The 7,170-nt window shown below is 41.0% G+C and overlaps 1 pseudogene; it reads right to left on the bottom strand.

The window, feature by feature from the left end:
• Positions 1-201: 201 nt before the first annotated feature.
• On the bottom strand, positions 202-6,785 carry LOC124660970 (annotated as a pseudogene).
• Positions 6,786-7,170: the final 385 nt, after the last annotated feature.

Genomic DNA, 7,170 nt, shown 5'->3' with positions numbered 1-7,170 from the left:
TGCGACTATAAAACATACACGCCCTATAACCCTTTGCATCATCTCCAGAGACATAACAGCAAATAGATATATAGCTGCTTAATGGTTCAGTGACCAACTAGATTTCATAACACACGCCATGGCAACCTAGAGCAAACTGCTTGATAAACAACAAATCCAAATGCACGTCATCACAAAATGATGTCTAGAACGGGGCAGGTATGATAAAACTTTCGCACCATTTCAGACTCAGACCGCTCACAAAAATGTTAGCACCACCTGCTAACGTGTACATGTATGAATCATAGATAAACTGATGTATTATAACAGATGGCTTTCAATCTTCTGATGGAACGCCTGCAGCCTAGGGGGTTACCAGGATACAACCTACACTCCTGACAGATTAGGGTTACCAGGCTAGAAGCCATGTCAAAAATAAAGAGGCAGGTAGATTTGGTCTGCTAACATATATGTTACAGCTGCTGGAGCTACACTCATCACAGATACAACGAGTTGGCAAACATGATACCCCGGCGTAGGCTCTCGCTTGCCAATCCGAACTTGTTCTCAAGGTTCACCTCCCCAACAGCTTCAGCAGCAGCTTTTAGCTGGAAACAGAATCACACAGTCAGTTGGTTCAAAAAGGAAAACAAGGCAGAGTTTGATTTTGACAACTATTTACAGACACTGGAACAGGCAAAGGAAGTGGTGGGCATGCATAAAAGGGCGTAGAATAAAGTGGATGTCAATCACAATTCATATATACGGAGATAATAAAGGAGCAGGAAACGTTTTTTTACATATCAAACTACATTTCCTCGTAACAGCAGGGACTTAAGTCACCATTACATGTGAATAAATACCACTTATTTACTTTGCCAAGCAAGTTGTGTCATCACGCAGTAAAACAATTGAAGTTGGTTAAACTATTCTTGAGCGCACTGAGTCACGAAATGATTCCAGCTAGACTCTCAACTTGCACGTAATATTTTGTCATGCCACAATGAGAGTAAATAATGTTCATTTGAAACTTTAATGGACATTTTCCATAGAAGCCAAACAGGATGATCAAAGGCAGACAAATTCGTATTCAAAAGCAAAATGAGCCAAATGGGATAATCAAAGGCAGATGAATTCGTATTCAAAAGCACAATGTAATCAAAGGCAAACGTTCTGATTGTCCAAGTGATTTAGGTACTAATGGCGGGAAGCAACAGGTGGAATATGGTGCAATCCAGGGAGCTGGGTACAGTTGGTCTACCTGATTCAGAAATTCATCCAACCTCCTAACTAGCCGTATGATGCTTCCTTCAAAAATGTCAGTCATTTCTATGACCTCTCCAAAGGTGGAGCCCTGTGTGGAAAAAATAATCACAAATCAACATATGGGTAATGAAATTGCATCTGATGGGAAGATTATACATAATAAGATCAAATGTCACAATTGGAAATAAGATATTCCCCATAAAACCCGGGGAAAATAGATCTCTATCATGAACTGCATAGGCTGACCAACCTTTGACCAGGAGTATATGACATCCATCAGGTAGGGTTTACAAGTTGATTCAACGTATTCCTCCACATTTACATCCAATTTGCATTCCCGTTGTACCTAAAACAAGAACAAGACATCAGAGAACCCAATCAAGTATAGAGACTGAGAAGATGGCAAAACAGTGTGATTGATACAAGTATGCACCTCAGCTATTTTTCTTGCAGCCTCTTGGAGTTGTGTCATTGGCTTAGAAAGCTCATTTCTCAGGCGTATTTGCTCACTAGACTTCTCACACGGTACAAAACAGCTAACCACGGAAGCAACTTGATGATGATCCAGGTCATTAAATGTACCTAGTCGCATAGACAAATTAATGCAGCACTGAATATAAACTTAACAAAAAAATCGTAAGACATAATCATATTAAAAAGGTACCATTAAACATAAGTTCAGTGATAAGCAGCTCATCCCCAGTGTCAATTAAGCAGGCAGCACGTCCCTTTAACTGGAGAACACCATCCGCATCAATGTGACCCAGCATTTTCAGAACGCGAGACCGGTTCTTTAGTTCATCTCTAAATTTTTGTAGCTGAATGGAGGAGAATGTAAGAACACATTCAAGCTGTTTAAAGAGGATCAAGTACACAAAATTCAACCAACCTGTGAATCCCGCATCTTTGACTTTAGTTGTTGAATTTCATGATTCAGTTCAGCTTTTTTTTGGTACCATGACAGTTGCTGGTCACTTTGATCAGACTAAGACACAAAATAGCATTAAAAAGTGGGTCTGAGTAAAAAAGGCACTGGAGATTTCTTAATTGAAAGGTACAAGGCATACCTTATGTAGTGGGTGAGAATCTAGTTTCTGCTCGAGAACCTCAAGTTTATGAACCACGTCAACTAAATCAGGTTCTTCAATACCCATGTCCTATTAATTATACCAGATAATATCAGATTCCCAAAATGTAGAAAATGACAGAAGGATTCAGAAAGATTGCTTAAGGATCCCAGATGATATATTTTAGGAAATGATGCTCCAAGGAAGAAATGCTAACATAAGGTAGATCAAGAGAGAACATTGAGTTTTGCAAACATGTGATATAATAAATAAACAGGTGAAGATCATATCAGTATTTCAGCTTTAGCATTTGTTTTCTCTGCCTGTGTATCATGATGGATGATGTATTTGTTGAAGTGTATAAGTGGATTGCCTAGCCCTTTTCATCAGATCGGTCTTTTGAAATAGTTGGTTAGTGCATGAAGCTTGACAGTATTGAGGAAAAACAGATATGCCATATCTCATCTGAAGAGCTGGCTCAGGTACATCTAAATCCTGACGAGATATATTTGAGTTCTCATATTTTCAATTTTCAGTCTCAGTAAACGAAAATGATACTTTCCATGCAAAACTAAAACAAGTTATAAAAAGACATTATGTAAGAAGAAAAAAATGATGTCTGCCATGCAAATTTAACATCAGCTTAAAAAGAGTCATCGTGTAAGAATGTTCACTGTAATTGGATGTAGCTTTGGAAGCCCTTGGGGGTAACGCTTTCCTAGTTCTTGAACTGCAGAAAGTATATTTTGTCTTGCTTCAGGTGGTCGTAGATCAGATGGAATGTTGATTCTAACGCTGCTTAGACCAGATACTAAAGGTAATGGTACAGGCACCTGCAAAAACCTCAACATTAGTCAAAAGTAATTTGTGACCATCATAAAATGACAGTCCAGCGAACTGAAGATATGCCACCAAAATAAAACCCTTTGTCACAAGCTTCAACTCACCACATGCATCTCTCCCTTCTCCCCAGCGCGAGGTGGGCATGGCTTTGAACGTGATCCATTCTCATTCGAACTAGAAGAACAATGAAGCAAGGTATCCACTATATAGTTATTACCACGAGATGCACTTAATGCAGGGGGAAGAGTAGTAGATGTTGCAGGTTTCTTCACAACATTTACAACAACACCCCATCCCCAATCTGTTGAACCATCCCTCACCTTAACCTGCCATGATGCAAATTGCTCAGTACAAGGGAATTTGTGTAAATTTTACAAAACCCATATCATAAATCATTACAAAGCAACATTTAATATTAAAAAAATGGTGAACAGAAGTAGATACGGTATTCTTGCTGTAGTGCTGTTTCTTAACAGTCAAATACAAGAGTTATAACTGATGAAGATGTACATCTCATCCTCAAGCAAGAACAGACCCGATGAGAAATGGAGTTACATACCAGCCTTCCAGGAACCAAATATAACAAAGCTCTTTCTGGTCTTATCATCTCAGACATGATTTTCTTCTCAAGTTCAGATATATCAAGCACTAATTTGTGATATTCAGCAAGATCATTCTGTACAGGGAGAAGTGTTAAGACTGTTAATCAAACAGAAGAACAATAATGTATACTGCAATCAAAATAGCATACCTCTCCAGAGGAGTCCAGCAGGCTAGCTTCATTTTCCAACCTTGTAATCTTTTGAACCACTTCAGGTAATGCCTGAAAAGCAAGGGAAGCTAATCTGTTACATTCCCAGCGACATGTTAGGAGAGGCATCTACATAAGGTCCTGAAACAAACCTTTTCATACTGAAACTGGTGGAAAGAATTCCGGATGACATGTTCAGCAGTAAATTGGCCCTCAGCACGACTCAGTAAATTCAGAATAGTGTAGTAGCTCAGTCGGAAAGTACTGATGAGAGGTGCTGGTTTACCTAACACCATGTCCTTGATAACACTCATTTCCATCTGCAAAATTAACTCATGTTAAGACCAATCATTACAAGTCAAACTAAAGGAAGCACTTGAGTACAAAACAAACACTTATAGTGTATCTAAGTTGCATAAGAATCATGGCTTACAAAATAAGTCTTTACATGTCAGCCAATTCAAGCATGAATATGGAACAAAGTAAAAGTCTTGGATGACAGCCTCAATGGCATAAAATGAATGTTGACACACCTACTAAAAAAAGGGTGTACCGAGTGCTGAAAGCTCACACACACTGTGGGGTCTGGGGAAGGGTATTTCTAGGCAGCCATTCCCTTGATTTTTATTGTGCAAGGAGGCTGATTCGAACAAATTAAATTTGCATAACTATTGAGAAGCAAAGTTAAGCATGACTATGGAAAGATATCTCTTGGGAGAACTTCAACAGAGCAAAATGAATGGATGCATTTGATCAAATTATTAAATTTATTTTAAAAGTGTCCACTAGGTTTCTTGTCAACAACAAGAAACCGAACCTCCTTGCATGATCGGCGTGCTCTTAAAATTTATTAAGAAAAAGAAAGCTAGTTGCAAGGTAAGACTGCAGAGCCTTACCTTCTCATCTATCATTATAACACAAATGCCACGTTCATCCTTGCCACGGCGACCAGCTCTTCCACTCATCTACAAATGAATACAAATTCACAGTAAGAAGGGCCTGTACATTCTATTTCACCTACTAAACCTATATGCCTGACTTCACATCATATCAGATTTACCTGTATATATTCTCCAGAACCAATATAACGGTTACTATCACCATCCCATTTTTTGACAGATGTGAAGACAACTGTTTTTGCAGGCATGTTCAGCCCCATGGCAAACTGGGAAAAACAATCATGTATTAATGAAATGCTGCTCCTACTGAGTGTAAGATGCATACTCGATAGTATAAAACAATAGTTCTCTGCCAACTAAAAGTCCCTTTGAGATGTATGCAACATGTAAAGGGACAAAAAAGTTTAAGATCAAGCAGGATGATCAGGTCAAAGGGCACACCGTCTCTGTAGCAAAGAGAGCTTTCACAAGACCTTCTTGGAAGAGCAATTCAACCAGCTCCTTAATTATTGGAAGCAACCCAGAATGGTGTACTGCAATACCTCGTTTAAGAAGAGGCAACATCAACTCTATAGCAGGTAAACCTCTATCTTCCTCGCTCAAACAGAGAATAGCACTACGGAAAACCTGATCGATGTTATCCTTTTCTTCTTCAGTGTTGAAATCAAGTTTTGACATTGACATCGCATGGTGCTCACATTCTCTTCTGCTAAAGCTGAAAATTATGACTGGTTGAAACTTGCGCTCCATAATCATCTGCATATTGGCATTAATCAAAATTAAGCGAGATATGACAGAAATAAATTAAGCCTAAGTATACGAAAACATCAGCAAATAAAACATCCACAAGTGAGACATGGCCTAGTTTTCTAACCTAGTAGGAGGTAAATTTACAAACAGCATGCACCTTGAAGAAAGCATAAACAATCTAGTGTTTGTAAATTTAGGAAGTACAATAAGGCCAGAATTCATGTCGCCCTACCTTGACAATTCTGTATATGTCAGAAGTTCCAGAAGCATTTCCACCTTTTGCTATTCGACCACTAGCTTTAGGTCCACCACCCTTCCTCCCATCTGGTTGACTAGGTTGCTTTGCAAATGTGTCTTGAAGCTTTAGAAAATTATCCTCCCTGAACTGACCATTTTCATCCACTACGAGGTAGAGACCAGACCCACCTATCGGGAAGACATAGTGCTGTAACGGTGTGGGCCTGAAGTCTGTGTACACCACGTGACAAGGCTGCTTGTGCAGGTTGCATATCCACTCAGCAAACTCGGTTGCATTGGACATGGTAGCAGACAGAAAGACCATCTTGATGGCAGGGGGAGGAAGACAATACTCTCTTCCCACACAACGCCTCTCTCACGATCCTTCATGTAGTGGATCTCATCAAATATAACCCAACCAACCTCCTTGATCACCTCGGAGCCCCTATAAAGCATGGCCCTGAGGATCTCCGTGGTCATGACCAGGCAAGTGGCATTTGGCTGAAGCGTGACATCACCAGTCATCAACCCAACATCAGAAAACTCCTGGCTAAGCTCCCTGTACTTCTGATTGCTGAGAGCCTTCAGCGGGGAGGTGTATATGACCCTCTGCTTGTCCCTGAACGACATTGCGATCGCGTACTCAGCAATGGCTGTTTTCCCCGCAGAGGTGTGAGCCGAGACCAAGATAGACTCGTTGCGCTCCAAGCACGCGATGGAGACGCTCTGGAAGGGGTCGAGCTGAAATGGGTACGTCTTGGCCATCTCCCCGTTGAACACGGGATTTGAAAGGGTCCCGTTTACAGCCTCATCCTTGGCCAAGTCGTAGCCGTTCGGGACAGCGACTTCATGGATGCACGACCGGGCGAGGTTCGGACGCTTGGCGGCCATGCCAGGCAGCGGCTGCTGCCCATCCGGAACAGCAACAGTGGAATTGTCTTCTGAATCCAGCTCGGCCGATTTCCGCTTGCTTCTATTCTCCACCTCTTCCATATCTGCATATCAAATCAGAAACATGAGCCAACTGCAGCAGCAGGAGAGCATCAGAAACATTACTTGTATCCCTAGGGTAAAATAAAACATCATAATGCAGACAGGAACAGATAGGAGCAGAGCAGCGCTAGACTAGAATTACTACATCAAGAATGTTGCGGGCTTGGCAAACAATGGCCACCGTGCAAGATTCCAGTACCACAGTACCAGTAAAGCCGAGACTAGTTTAAAACCCTAAACCACCACGGTACCAAAAGGAGATTACCATTCCCCGAGCTCCCACATCACGGAACCAGCTCTTTATTAAAAACTTGCAGAAATTACCGGAACCGACGGACTGGGAACGCGGAAGCGACATGAATCGGTTCCAGCAAGCTACGCTAAG

Source organism: Lolium rigidum, chromosome 6 (assembly GCF_022539505.1).
Source record: "Lolium rigidum isolate FL_2022 chromosome 6, APGP_CSIRO_Lrig_0.1, whole genome shotgun sequence".
In the NCBI taxonomy this organism is placed as follows: Eukaryota; Viridiplantae; Streptophyta; class Magnoliopsida; order Poales; family Poaceae; genus Lolium; species Lolium rigidum.
The sequence above is the reverse complement of the archived record's forward strand: the minus strand, read 5'-3'. Positions and strand labels throughout refer to the sequence as shown.